The sequence below is a fragment of the Narcine bancroftii genome, unplaced genomic scaffold (assembly GCF_036971445.1).
Source record: "Narcine bancroftii isolate sNarBan1 unplaced genomic scaffold, sNarBan1.hap1 Scaffold_160, whole genome shotgun sequence".
NCBI classification, from domain to species: Eukaryota; Metazoa; Chordata; class Chondrichthyes; order Torpediniformes; family Narcinidae; genus Narcine; species Narcine bancroftii.
Window position 1 is genome coordinate 5,994,295 of NW_027211895.1, and position 15,232 is coordinate 6,009,526.

Consider the following 15,232-nt stretch of genomic DNA (forward strand, 5'->3'; position numbering starts at 1 on the left):
TCTGATTCCCGGCCTCTGATTCCCGGCCTCTGATTCCCCGCTTCTGATTCTGATTCCCTGCCTCTGATTCCGCATCTCTGATTCCGCACATCTGATTCCCTGCCTCTGATTCCCCACCTCTGATTCCCCATATCTGATTTCCCGCATCTGTTTCCCCGCCTCTGATTCCCCGCCTCTGTTTCCCCATATCTAATTCTCAACCTCTGATGCCCCAACTCTGATTCCCTGCCTCTGATTCCCCGCGTTCTATTCCCTGCCTCTGATTCCCCGCCTGTGATTCCCCATCTCTGATTCACCACCTCTGATTCCCCACCTCTGATTCCCCACATCTAATTCCCCGCCTCTGTTTGCCTGCCTCTGATTCCCCGCCTCTGTTTCCCCATATCTGATTCCCCGCCTCTGAATCCCCAACTCTGATTCCCTGCCTCTGATTCCCCAGCTCTGATTCCCCGCCTTTGATTCCCCCCGTCTGATTCCCAGCCTCTGAATCCCCGTGTCTGATTTCCTGCCTCTGATTCCCCGCCTCTGATTCCCCATCTCTGATTCACAGCCTCTGATTCCCCACCTCTGATTCCCCATCTCTGATTCCGCACATCTGATTCCCTGCCTCTGATTCCCCAGCTCAGATTCCCCGCCTCTGATTCCCCAACTCTGATTCCCCGCCTCTGATTCCCCAGCTCTGATTCCCCGCCTCTGATTCCCCGTGTTTGATTCCCTGCCTCTGATTCCCCGCCTCTGATTCACCATCTCTGATTCAACGCCTTTGATTCGCCACCTCTGATTCCCCATATCTGATTCCTCGCCTCTGTTTCCCCGCCTCTGATTCCCCTCCTCTGATTCCCCATATCTCATTCCCCGCCTCTGATTCCCCATCTCTGATTCCCGGACTCTGATTCCCCACCTCTGATTCCCGGCCTCTTATTCCCAGCATCTGATTCCGGCCTCTGATTCCCGGCCTCTGATTCCCTGCTTCTGATTCCCCATCTCTGATTCCGCAAATCTAATTCCCTGCCTCTTATTCCCCACCTCTGATTCCCCATATCTGATTCCCCGCCTCTGTTTCCCCGCCACTGATTCCCCGCCTCTGTTTCCCCATATCTAAGTCCCCGCCTCTGATTCGCCAACTTTGATTCCCCACCTCTGATTCCCCAGCTCTGATTACCCGCCTCTGATTCCCCGCATCTGATTCCATGCATCTGATTCCCCGCCTCTGAATCCCCAACTCTGATTCCCCGCCTCTGTTTCCCCGCCTCTGATTCCCCACCTCTGATTACCAATATCTGATCCCCGCCTCTATTTGCCAGCCTCTGAATCCCCGCCTCTGTTTCCCCATATCTGATTCCCCGCCTCTGAATCCCCAACTCTGATTCCCCGCCTCTGTTTCCCCGCCTCTGATTCCCCACCTCTGATTCCCAATATCTGATTCCCCGCCTCTGATTCCCCACCTCTGATTCCCTGCCTCTGATTCCCTGCCCTGATTCCCCATCTCTGTTTCACCGCCTTTGATTCGCCACCTCTGATTCCCCATATCTGATTCCCCGCCTCTGTTTCCCCGCCTCTGATTCCCTGCCTCTGATTTCCAACCTCTGATTCCACACCTCTGATTCCCCATATCTGATTCCCCGCCTCTGTTTCCCCGCCTCTGATTCCCTGCCCCTGTTTCCCCATATCTGATTCCCCACCTCTGATTCCCTGCCTCTGATTCCCTGCCCTGATTCCCCATCTCTGTTTCACCGCCTTTGATTCGCCACCTCTGATTCCCCATATCTGATTCCCCGCCTCTGTTTCCCCGCCTCTAATTCCCTGCCTCTGATTCCCAACCTCTGATTCCACACCTCTGATTCCCAATATCTCATTCCCCGCCTCTGATTCCCCACCTCTGATTCCCTGCCTCTGATTCCCTGCCCTGATTCCCCATCTCTGTTTCACCGCCTTTGATTCGCCACCTCTGATTCCCCAACTCTGATTCCCCGCCTCTGATTCCCCAGCTCTGATTCCCCGCCTCTGATTTCCGGTGTTTGATTCCCTGCCTCTGATTCCCCGCCTCTGATTCCCCATCTCTGATTCACCGCCTTTGATTCGCCACCTCTGATTCCACATATTTGATTCCCCACCTCTGTTTCCCCGCCTCTGATTCCCCGCCTCTGATTCTCCATATCTCATTCCCCGCCTCTGAATCCCCATCTCTGATTCCCGGACTCTGATTCCCCACATCTGATTCCCGGCCTCTTATTCCCAGCATCTGATTCCCGGCCTCTGATTCCCGGCCTCTGATTCCCCGCTTCTGATTCTGATTCCCTGCCTCTGATTCCCCATCTCTGATTCCGCACATCTGATTACCTGCCTCTGATTCCCCACCTCTGATTCCCCATATCTGATTTCCCGCCTCTGTTTCCCCGCCTCTGATTCCCCGCCTCTGTTTCTCCATATCTAATTCCCAACCTCTGATGCCCCAACTCTGATTCCCTGCCTCTGATTCCCCGCGTTCTATTCCCTACCTCTGATTCCCCGCCTGTGATTCCCCATCTCTGATTCACCACCTCTGATTCCCCACCTCTGATTCCCCATATCTAATTCCCCGCCTCTGTTTGCCCGCCTCTGATTCCCCGCCTCTGTTTCCCCATATCTGATTCCCCGCCTCTGAATCCCCAACTCTGATTCCCTGCCTCTGATTCCCCAGCTCTGATTCCCCGCCTTTGATTCCCCCCGTCTGATTCCCAGCCGCTGAATCCCCGTGTCTGATTTCCTGCCTCTGATTCCCCGCCTCTGATTCCCCATCTCTGATTCACAGCCTCTGATTCCCCACCTCTGATTCCCCATCTCTGATTCCGCACATCTGATTCCCTGCCTCTGATTCCCCGACTCTGATCCCCACCTCTGATTCCCCAGCTCTGATTCCCCGCCTCTGATTCCCCAACTCTGATTCCCCGCCTCTGATTCCCCAGCTCTGATTCCCCGCCTCTGATTCCCCGTGTTTGATTCCCTGCCTCTGATTCCCCGCCTCTGATTCCCCATCTCTGATTCAACGCCTTTGATTCGCCACCTCTGATTCCCCATATCTGATTCCTCGCCTCTGTTTCCCCGCCTCTGATTCCCCTCCTCTGATTCCCCATATCTCATTCCCCGCCTCTGATTCCCTATCTCTGATTCCCGGACTCTGATTCCCCACCTCTGATTACCGGCCTCTTATTCCCGGCATCTGATTCCGGCCTCTGATTCCCGGCCTCTGATTCCCTGCTTCTGATTCCCCATCTCTGATTCCGCAAATCTAATTCCCTGCCTCTGATTCCCCACCTCTGATTCCCCATATCTGATTCCCCGCCTCTGTATCCCCGCCTCAGATTCCCCGCCTCTGCTTCCACATATCTAAGTCCCCGCCTCTGATTCCCCAACTTTAATTCCCCACCTCTGATTCCCCAGCTCTGATTCCCCGCCTCTGATTCCCCGCATCTGATTCCATGCATCTGATTCCCAGCCTCTGATTCCCAGCCTCTGATTCCCAACCTCTGATTCCCCACCTCTGATCCCCATATCTGATTCCCCGCCTCTGTTTCCCCGCCTCTGATTCCCCACCTCTGTTTCCCCATATCTGATCCCCGCCTCTATTTGCCCGCCTCTGATTCCCCGCCTCTCTTTCCCCATATCTGATTCCCCGCCTCTGAATCCCCAACTCTGATTCCCTGCCTCTAATTTCCCAGCTCTGATTCCCCGCCTCTGATACCCCGCGTCTGATTACCGGCCTCTGATTCCCCGCCTCTGATTCCCCATCTCTGATTCACAACCTCTGATTCCCCACCTCTGATACCCCATATCTGATTCTCCGCCTCTGTTTCCCCGCCTCTGATTCCCCACCTCTGATTCCCAATATCTGATTCCCCGCCTCTGATTCCCCACCTCTGATTCCCCGCCTCTGATTCGCCAGCTATGATTCCCCGCCTCTTATTCCCCGCGTCTGATTCCCTGCCTCTGATTCCCCGCCTCTGATTCCACATCTCTGATTCACCACCTCTGATTCCCCGCGTCTGATTCCCTGCCTCTGATTCCCCATCTCTGATTCCCCATCTCTGATTCCCCAATTCTGATTCCCCTCCTCTGATTCCCCGTGTTTGATTCCCTGCTCTGATTCCCGGCCTCTTATTCCCCATCTCTGTTTCACCGCCTTTGATTCGCCACCTCTGATTCGCCATATCTGATTCCCCGCCTCTGTTTCCCCGCCTCTGATTCCCCGCCTCTGATTCCCCATATCTCATTCCCCGCCTCTGAATCCCCATCTCTGATTCCCGGACTCTGATTCCCCACCTCTGATTTCCGGCCTCTTATTCCCGGCATCTGATTCCGGCCTCTGATTCCCGGCCTCTGATTCCCTGCTTCTGATTCTGATTCCCTGCCTTTGATTCCCCATCTCTGATTCCGCACATCTGATTCCCTGCCTCTGATTCCCCATCTCTGATTCCCCATATCTGATTCCCCGCCTCTGATTCCCCGCCTCTGTTTCCCAATATCTAAGTCCCCGCCTCTGATTCCCCAACTCTAATTCCCCACCTCTGATTCCCCAGCTCTGATTCCCCGCCTCTGATTCCACGCATCTGATTCCCTGCATCTGATTCCAAGCCTCTGATTCTTTGCCTCTGATTCCCAACCTCTGATTCCCCACCTCTGATTCCCCATATCTGATTCCCAGCCTCTGTTTCCCCGCCTCTGATTCCCCGCCTCTGTTTCCCCATATCTGATCCCCGGCCTCTGATTCCCCGCCTCTGATTCCCCGCCTCTGATTCCCTGCCTCTGATTCCCCATCTCCGATTCCGCACATCTGATTCCCTGCCTCTGATTCCCCGCCTCTGATTCCCCACCTCTGATTCCCTGCCTCTGATTCCCAACCTCTGATTCCCCACCTCTGATTCCCCGTGTTTGATTCCCCGCCTCTGTTTCCCCGCCTCTGATTCCCCGCCTCTGATTCCCCAACTCTAATTCCCCGCCTCTGATTCCCCATATCTGATTCCCCGCCTCTGTTTCCCCGCCTCTGATTCCCCGCCCCTGTTTCCCCATATCTGATTCCCTGCCTCTGATTCCCCAACTTTGATTCCCAGCCTCTGATTCCCCAGCTCTGATTCCCCGCCTCTGATTCCCCGTGTTTGATTCCCTGCCTCTGATTCCCCGCCTCTGATTCCCCATCTCTGATTCACCACCTTTGATTCGCCACCTCTGATTCCCCATATCTGATTCCCCACCTCTGTTTTCCCGCCTCTGATTCCCCGCCTCTGATTCTCCATATCTCATTCCCCGCCTCTGAATCCCCATCTCTGATTCCCGGACTCTGATTCCCCACCTCTGATTCCCGGCCTCTTATTCCCAGCATCTGATTCCAGGCCTCTGATTCCCGGCCTCTGACTCCCCGCTTCTGATTCTGATTCCCTGCCTCTGATTCCCCATCTCTGATTCCGCACATCTGATTACCTGCCTCTGATTCCCCACCTCTGATTCCCCATATCTGATTCCCCGCCTCTGTTTCCACGCCTCTGATTCCCCACCTCTGATTCCCCATATCTGATTCCCCAGCTCTGATTCCCCGCATCTGATTCCCCGCATCCGATTCCCCATATCTGATTCCCCGCCTCTGTTTCCCCGCCCCTGATTCCCCGCCTCTGTTTCCCCATATCTGATTCCCCGCCTCTGTTTCCCCGCCTCTGATTCCCCAGCTCTGATTCCCTGCCTCTGATTCCCCGCGTTCTATTCCCTGCCTCTGATTCCCCGCCTGTGATTCCCCATCTCTGATAAACCACCTCTGATTCCCCACCACTGATTCCCCATATCTAATTCCCCACCTCTGTTTGCCCGCCTCTGATTCCCCGCCTCTGTTTCCCCATATCTGATTCCCCGCCTCTGAATCCCCAACTCTGATTCCCTGCCTCTGATTCCCCAGCTTCATTCCCCGCCTTTGATTCCCCCCGTCTGATTCCCAGCCTCTGAATCCCCGTGTCTGATAACCTGCCTCTGATTCCCCGCCTCTGATTCCCCATCTCAGATTCACCGCCTCTGATTCCCCACCTCTGATTCCCCATCTCTGATTCCGCACATCCGATTCCCAGCCTCTGATTCCCCGACTCTGATACCCCACCTCTGATTCCCCAGCTCTGATTTCCCGCCTCTGATTCCCCAACTCTGATTCCCCGCCTCTGATTCCACAGCTCTGATTCCCCGCCTCTGATTCCCCGTGTTTGATCCCCTGCCTCTGATTCCCCGCCTCTGATTCCCCATCTCTGATTCACCGCCTTTGATTCGCCACCTCTGATTCCCCATATCTGATTCCTCGCCACTGTTTCCCCGCCTCTGATTCCCCGCCTCTGATTCCCCATATCTCATTCCCCGCCTCTGATTCGCCAGCTATGATTCCCCGCCTCTGATTCCCCGCGTCTGATTCCCTGCCTCTGATTCCCCGCCTCTGATTCCACATCTCTGATTCACCACCTCTGATTCCACGCGTCTGATTCCCCGCCTCTGATTCCCCATCTCTGATTCCCCATCTCTGATTCCCCAATTCTGATTCCCCGCCTCTGATTCCCCAGCTCTGATTCCTCGCCTCTGATTCCCTTCCTCTGTTTCCCAACCTCTGATTCCCCACCTCTGATTTCCCATATTGATTCCCTGCGTCTGATTCCCCACCTCTGATTTCCCATATTGATTCCCTGCGTCTGATTCCCCGCCTCTGATTCCCCATATCTCATTCCCCGCCTCTAAATTCCCATCTCTGATTCCCGGATTCTGATTCCCCACCTCTGATTCCCGGCCTCTTATTCCCGGAATCTGATTCCGGCCTCTGATTCCCGGCCTCTGATTCCCTGCTTCTGATTCTGATTCCCTGCCTCTGATTCCCCACCTCTGATTCCCCATATCTGATTCCACGCCTCTGTTTCCCCGCCTTTGATTTCCCGCCTCTGTTTCCCAATATCTAAGTCCCCGCCTCCGATTCCCCAACTCTGATTCCCCACCTCTGATTCCCCAGCTCTGATTCCCCGCCTCTGATTCCCCGCATCTGATTCCCTGCAACTGATTCCAAGCCTCTGATTCCCGGCCTCTGATTCCCCATCTCTGATTCACCGCCTTTAATTCGCAACCTCTGATTCCCCATATCTGATTCCCCGCTTCTGTTTCCCCGCCTCTGATTCCCCGCCTCTGATTCCCCAAATCTCATTCCCCGCCTCTAAATCCCCATCTCTGATTCCCGGATTCTGATTCCCCACCTCTGATTCCCGGCCTCTTATTCCCGGCATCTGATTACGGCCTCTGATTCCCGGCCTCTGATTCCCTGCTTCTGATTCTGATTCCCTGCCTCTGATTCCCCATCTCTGATTCCACACATCTGATTCCCTGCCTCTGATTCCCCACCTCTGATTCCCCATATCTGATTCCCCGCCTCTGTTTCCCCGCCTTTGATTCCCCGCCTCTGTTTCCCAATATCTAAGTCCCCGCCTCCGATTCCCCAACTCTGATTCCCCACCTCTGATTCCCCAGCTCTGATTCCCCGCCTCTGATTCCCCGCATCTGATTCCCTGCAACTGATTCCGAGCCTCTGATTCCCTGCCTCTGATTCCCAACCTCTGATTCCCAACCTCTGATTCCACACCTCTGATCCCCATATCTGATTCCCCGCCTCTGTTTCCCCTCCTCTTATTCCCCGCCTCTGATTCCCCATATCTCATTCCCCGCCTCTGATTCCGCATCTCAGATTCCCGGACTCTGATTCCCCACCTCTGATTCCCGGCCTCTTATTCCCGGCATCTGATTCCGGCCTCTGATTCCCGGCCTCTGATTCCCTGCTTCTGATTCTGATTCCCTGCCTCTGATTCCCCATCTCTGATTCCGCACATCTAATTCCCTGCCTCTGATTCCCCACCTCTGATTCCCCATATCTGATTCCCCGCCTCTGTTTCCCCGCCTCTGATTCCCCGCCTCTGTTTCCCCATATCTAAGTCCCCGCCTCGGATTCCCCAACTTTGATTCCCCACCTCTGATTCCCCAGCTCTGATTCCCCGCCTCTGATTCCCCGCATATGATTCCATGCATCTGATTCCCAGCCTCTGATTCCCAGCCTCTGATTCCCAACCTCTGATTCCCCACCTCTGATTCCCCATATCTGATTCCCCGCCTCTGTTTCCCCGCCTGTTATTCCCCGCCTCTGTTTCCCCATATCTGAACCCCGCCTCTATTTGCCCACCTCTGATTCCCCGCCTCTGTTTCCCCATATCTGATTCCCCGCCTCTGAATCCCCAACTCTGATTCCCTGCCTCTAATTTTCCATGTCTGATTACCCGCCTCTGATTCCCCGCGTCTGATTACCGGCCTCTGATTCCCCGCCTCTGATTCCCCATCTCTGATTCACAACCTCTGATTCCCAATATCTGATTCCCCGCCTCTGATTCCCCACCTCTGATTCCCCGCCTCTGATTCGCCAGCTATGATTCCCCGCCTCTGATTCCCCGCGTCTGATTCCCTGCTTCTGATTCCCCGCCTCTGATTCCACATCTCTGATTCACCATCTCTGATTCCCCAATTCTGATTCCCCGCCTCTGATTCCCCGTGTTTGATTCCCTGCCTCTGATTCCCGGCCTCCGATTCCCCATCTCTTATTCACCGCCTTTGATTCGCCACCTCTGATTCCCCATATCTGATTCCCCGCCTCTGTTTCCCCACCTCTGATTCCCCGCCTCTGATTCCCCATATCTCATTCCCCGCCTCTGAATCCCCATCTCTGATTACCGGACTCTGATTCCCCACCTCTGATTCCCGGCCTCTTATTCCCGGCATCTGATTCCGGCCTCTGATTCCCGGCCTCTGATTCCCTGCTTCTAATTCTGATTCCCTGCCTTTGATTCCCCATCTCTGATTCCGCACATCTGATTCCCTGCCTCTGATTCCCCATCTCTGATTCCCCATATCTGATTCCCCGCCTCTGTTTCCCCGACTCTGATTCCCAACCTCTGATTCCCCACCTCTGATTCCCCGCCTCTGATTCCCTGCCTCTGATTCCCTGCCTCTGATTCCCCATCTCCGATTCCGCACATCTGATTCCCCGCCTCTGATTCCCTGCCTCTGATTCCCAACCTCTGATTCCCCAACTCTGATTCCCCATATCTGATTCCCCGCCTCTGTTTCCCCGCCTCTGATTCCCCTCCTCTGATTCCCCAACTCTAATTCCCCGCCTCTGATTCCCCAGCTCTGATTCCCCGTGTTTGATTCCCTGCCTCTGATTCCCTGCCCTGATTCCCCATCTCTGTTTCACCGCCTTTGATTCGCCACCTCTGTTTCCCCATATCTGATTCCCTGCCTCTGATTCCCCAACTCTGATTCCCCGCCTCTGATTCCCCAGCTCTGATTCCCCGCCTCTGATTTCCCGTGTTTGATTCCCTGCCTCTGATTCCCCGCCTCTGATTCCCCATCTCTGATTCACCGCCTTTGATTCGCCACCTCTGATTCCACATATCTGATTCCCCACCTCTGTTTCCCCGCCTCTGATTCCCCGCCTCTGATTCTCCATATCTCATTCCCCGCCTCTGAATCCCCATCTCTGATTCCCGGACTCTGATTCCCCACCTCTGATTCCCGGCCTCTTATTCCCAGCCTCTGATTCCCGGCCTCTGATTCCCGGCCTCTGATTCCCCGCTTCTGATTCTGATTCCCTGCCTCTGATTCCCCATCTCTGATTCCGCACATCTGATTCCCTGCCTCTGATTCCCCACCTCTGATTCCCCATATCTGATTTCCCGCCTCTGTTTCCCCGCCTCTGATTCCCCGCCTCTGTTTCCCCATATCTAATTCTCAACCTCTGATGCCCCAACTCTGATTCCCTGCCTCTGATTCCCCGCGTTCTATTCCCTGCCTCTGATTCCCCGCCTGTGATTCCCCATCTCTGATTCACCACCTCTTATTCCCCACCTCTGATTCCCCATATCTAATTCCCCGCCTCTCTTTGCCCGCCTCTGATTCCCCGCCTCTGTTTCCCCATATCTGATTCCCCGCCTCTGAATCCCCAACTCTGATTCCCTGCCTCTGATTCCCCAGCTCTGATTCCCCGCCTTTGATTCCCCCCATCTTATTCCCAGCCTCTGAATCCCCGTGTCTGATTTCCTGCCTCTGATTCCCCGCCTCTGATTCCCCATCTCTGATTCACAGCCTCTGATTCCCCACCTCTGATTCCCCATCTCTGATTCCGCACATCTGATCCCCTGCCTCTGATTCCCCAGCTCTGATTCCCCGCCTCTGATTCCCCAACTCTGATTCCCCGCCTCTGATTCCCCAGCTCTGATTCCCCGCCTCTGATTCCCCGTGTTTGATTCCCTGCCTCTGATTCCCCGCCTCTGATTCACCATCTCTGATTCAACGCCTTTGATTCGCCACCTCTGATTCCCCATATCTGATTCCTCGCCTCTGTTTCCCCGCCTCTGATTCCCCTCCTCTGATTCCCCATATCTCATTCCCCGCCTCTGATTCCCCATCTCTGATTCCCGGACTCTGATTCCCCACCTCTGATTCCCGGCCTCTTTTTCCCAGCATCTGATTCCGGACTCTGATTCCCGGCCTCTGATTCCCTGCTTCTGATTCCCCATCTCTGATTCCGCAAATCTAATTCCCTGCCTCTGATTCCCCACCTCTGATTCCCCAGATCTGATTCCCCGCCTCTGTTTCCCCGCCTCTGATTCCCCGCCTCTGTTTCCCCATATCTAAGTCCCCGCCTCTGATTCGCCAACTTTGATTCCCCACCTCTGATTCCCCAGCTCTGATTACCCGCCTCTGATTCCCCGCATCTGATTCCATGCATCTGATTCCCAGCCTCTGATTCCGAGCCTCTGATTCCCAACCTCTGATTCCCCACCTCTGATCCCCATATCTGATTCCCCGCCTCTATTTGCCCGCCTCTGATTCCCCGCCTCTGTTTCCCCATATCTGATTCCCCGACTCTGAATCCCCAACTCTGATTCCCTGCCTCTAATTTCCCAGCTCTGATTCCCCGCCTCTGATTCCCCGCGTCTGATTACCGGCCTCTGATTCCCCGCCTCTGATTCCCCATCTCTGATTCACAACCTCTGATTCCCCACCTCTGATACCCCATATCTGATTCCCCGCCTCTGTTTCCCCGCCTCTGATTCCCCACCTCTGATTCCCAATATCTGATTCCCCGCCTCTGATTCCCCACCTCTGATTCCCTGCCTCTGATTCCCTGCCCTGATTCCCCATCTCTGTTTCACCGCCTTTGATTCGCAACCTCTGATTCCCCATATCTGATTCCCCGCCTCCGTTTCCCCGCCTCTGATTCCCTGCCTCTGATTCCCAACCTCTGATTCCACACCTCTGATTCCCCATATCTGATTCCCCGCCTCTGTTTCCCCACCTCTGATTCCCTGCCCCTGTTTCCCCATATCTGATTCCCCGCCTCTGATTCCCCAACTCTGATTCCCCGCCTCTGATTCCCCAGCTCTGATTCCCCGCCTTTAATTTCCGGTGTTTGATTCCCTGCCTCTGATTCCCCGCCTCTGATTCCCCATCTCTGATTCACCGCCTTTGATTCGCCACCTCTGATTCCACATATCTGATTCCCCACCTCTGTTTCCCCGCCTCTGATTCCCCGCCTCTGATTCTCCATATCTCATTCCCCGCCTCTGAATCCCCATCTCTGATTCCCGGACTCTGATTCCCCACCTCTGATTCCCGGCCTCTTATTCCCAGCATCTGATTCCCGGCCTCTGATTCCCGGCCTCTGATTCCCCGCTTCTGATTCTGATTCCCTGCCTCTGATTCCCCATCTCTGATTCCGCACATCTGATTCCCTGCCTCTGATTCCCCACCTCTGATTCCCCATATCTAATTCCCCGCCTCTGTTTGCCCGCCTCTGATTCCCCGCCTCTGTTTCCCCATATCTGATTCACCGCCTCTGAATCCCCAACTCTGATTCCCTGCCTCTTATTCCCCAGCTCTGATTCCCCGCCTTTGATTCCCCCCGTCTGATTCCCAGCCTCTGAATCCCCGTGTCTGATTTCCTGCCTCTGATTCCCCGCCTCTGATTCCCCATCTCTGATTCACAGCCTCTGATTCCCCACCTCTGATTCCCCATCTCTGATTCCGCACATCTGATTCCCTGCCTCTGATTCCCCGACTCTGATCCCCACCTCTGATTCCCCAGCTCTGATTCCCCGCCTCTGATTCCCCAACTCTGATTCCACGCCTCTGATTCCCCAGCTCTGATTCCCCGCCTCTGATTCCCCGTGTTGGATTCCCTGCCTCTGATTCCCCGCCTCTGATTCCCCATCTCTGATTCAACGCCTTTGATTCGCCACCTCTGATTCCCCATATCTGATTCCTCGCCTCTGTTTCCCCGCATCTGATTCCCCTCCTCTGATTCCCCATATCTCATTCCCCGCCTCTGATTCCCTATCTCTGATTCCCGGACTCTGATTCCCCACCTCTGATTCCCGGCCTCTTATTCCCAGCATCTGATTCCGGCCTCTGATTCCCGGCCTCTGATTCCCTGCTTCTGATTCCCTATCTCTGATTCCGGAAATCTAATTCCCTGACTCTGATTCCCCACACTGATTCCCCATATCTGATTCCCCGCCTCTGTTTCCCTGCCTCTGATTCCCCGCCTCTGTTTCCCCACATCTAAGTCCCCGCCTCTGATTCCCCAACTTTGATTCCCCACCTCTGATTCCCCAGCTCTGATTCCCCGCCTCTGATTCCCCGCATCTGATTCCATGCATCTGATTCCCAGCCTCTGATTCCCAGACTCTGATTCCCAACCTCTGATTCCCCACCTCTGATCCCCATATCTGATTCCCCGCCTCTGTTTCCCCGCCTCTGATTCCCCGCCTCTGTTTCCCCATATCTGATCCCCGCCTCTATTTGCCCGCCTCTGATTCCCCACCTCTGTTTCCCCATATCTGATTCCCCGCCTCTGAATCCCCAACTCTGATTCCCTGCCTCTAATTTCCCAGCTCTGATTCCCCGCCTCTGATTCCCCGCGTCTGATTACCGGCCTCTGATTCCCCGCCTCTGATTCCCCATCTCTGATTCACAACCTCTGATTCCCCACCTCTGATACCCCATATCTGATTCCCCGCCTCTGTTTCCCCGCCTCTGATTCCCCACCTCTGATTCCCAATATCTGATTCCCCGCCTCTGATACCCCACCTCTGATTCCCCGCCTCTGATTCGCCAGCTATCATTCCCCGCCTCTTATTCCCCGCGTCTGATTCCCTGCCTCTGATTCCCCGCCTCTGATTCCACATCTCTGATTCACCACCTCTGATTCCCCGCGTCTGATTCCCTGCCTCTGATTCCCCATCTCTGATTCCCCATCTCTGATTCCCCAATTCTGATTCCCCTCCTCTGATTCCCCGTGTTTGATTCCCTGCCTCTGATTCCCCGCCTCTGTTTCCCCGCCTCTGATTCCCCGCCTCTGATTCCCCATATCTCATTCCCCGCCTCTGAATCCCCATCTCTGATTCCCGGACTCTGATTCCCCACCTCTGATTTCCGGCCTCTTATTCCCGGCATCTGATTCCGGCCTCTGATTCCCGGCCTCTGATTCCCTGCTTCTGATTCTTATTCCCTGCCTTTGATTCCCCATCTCTGATTCCGCACATCTGATTCCCTGCCTCTGATTCCCCATCTCTGATTCCCCATATCTGATTCCCCGCCTCTGATTCCCCGCCTCTGTTTCCCAATATCCAAGTCCCCGCCTCTGATTCCCCAACTCTGATTCCCCACCTCTGATTCCCCAGCTCTGATTCCCCGCCTCTGATTCCCCGCATCTGATTCCCTGCATCTGATTCCAAGCCTCTGATTCCCTGCCTCTGATTCCCAACCTCTGATTCCCCACCTCTGATTCCCCATATCTGATTCCCAGCCTCTTTTTCCCCGCCTCTGATTCCCCACCTCTGTTTCCCCATATCTGATTCCCGGCCTCTGATTCCCCGCCTCTGATTCCCCGCCTCTGATTCCCTGCCTCTGATTCCCCATCTCCGATTCCGCACATCTGATTCCCTGAATCTGATTCCCCGCCTCTGATTCCCCGCCTCTGATTCCCTGCCTCGGATTCCCAACCACTGATTCCCCACCTCTGATTCCCCGTGTTTGATTCCCCGCCTCTGTTTCCCCGCCTCTGATTCCCCGCCTCTGATTCCCCAACTCTAATTCCCCGCCTCTGATTCCCCATATCTGATTCCCCGCCTCTGTTTCCCCGCCTCTGATTCCCCGCCCCTGTTTCCCCATATATGATTCCCTGCCTCTGACTCCCCAACTTTGATTCCCCGCCTCTGATTCCCCGTGTTTGATTCCCTGCCTCTGATTCCCCGCCTCTGATTCCCCATCTCTGATTCACCACCTTTGATTCGCCACCTCTGATTCCCCATATCTGATTCCCCACCTCTGTTTTCCCGCCTCTGATTCCCCGCCTCTGATTCTCCATATCTCATTCCCCGCCTCTGAATCCCCATCTCTGATTCCCGGACTCTGATTCCCCACCTCTGATTCCCGGCCTCTTATTCCCAGCATCTGATTCCAGGCCTCTGATTCCCGGCCTCTGACTCCCCGCTTCTGATTATGATTCCCTGCCTCTGATTCCCCATCTCTGATTCCGCACATCTGATTACCTGCCTCTGATTCCCCACCTCTGATTCCCCATATCTGATTCCCCACCTCTGTTTCCACGCCTCTGATTCCCCACCTCTGATTCCCCATATCTGATTCCCCAGCTCTGATTCCCCGCCTCTGATTCCCCGCATCCGATTCCCCATATCTGATTCCCCGCCTCTGTTTCCCCGCCCCTGATTCCCCGCCTCTGTTTCCCCATATCTGATTCCCCACCTCTGATTCCCAACTATGATTCCCCGCCTCTGATTCCCCAGCTCTGATTCCCTGCCTCTGATTCCCCGCGTTCTATTCCCTGCCTCTGATTCCCTGCCTGTGATTCCCCATCTCTGATAAACCACCTCTGATTCCCCACCACTGATTCCCCATATCTAATTCCCCGCCTCTGTTTGCCCGCCTCTGATTCCCCACCTCTGTTTCCCCATATCTGATTCCCCGCCTCTGAATCCCCAACTCTGATTCCCTGCCTCTGATTCCCCAGCTTCATTCCCCGCCTTTGATTCCCCCCATCTGATTCCCAGCCTCTGAATCCCCGTGTCTGATAACCTGCCTCTGATTCCCCGCCTCTGATTCCCCATCTCAGATTCACCGTCTC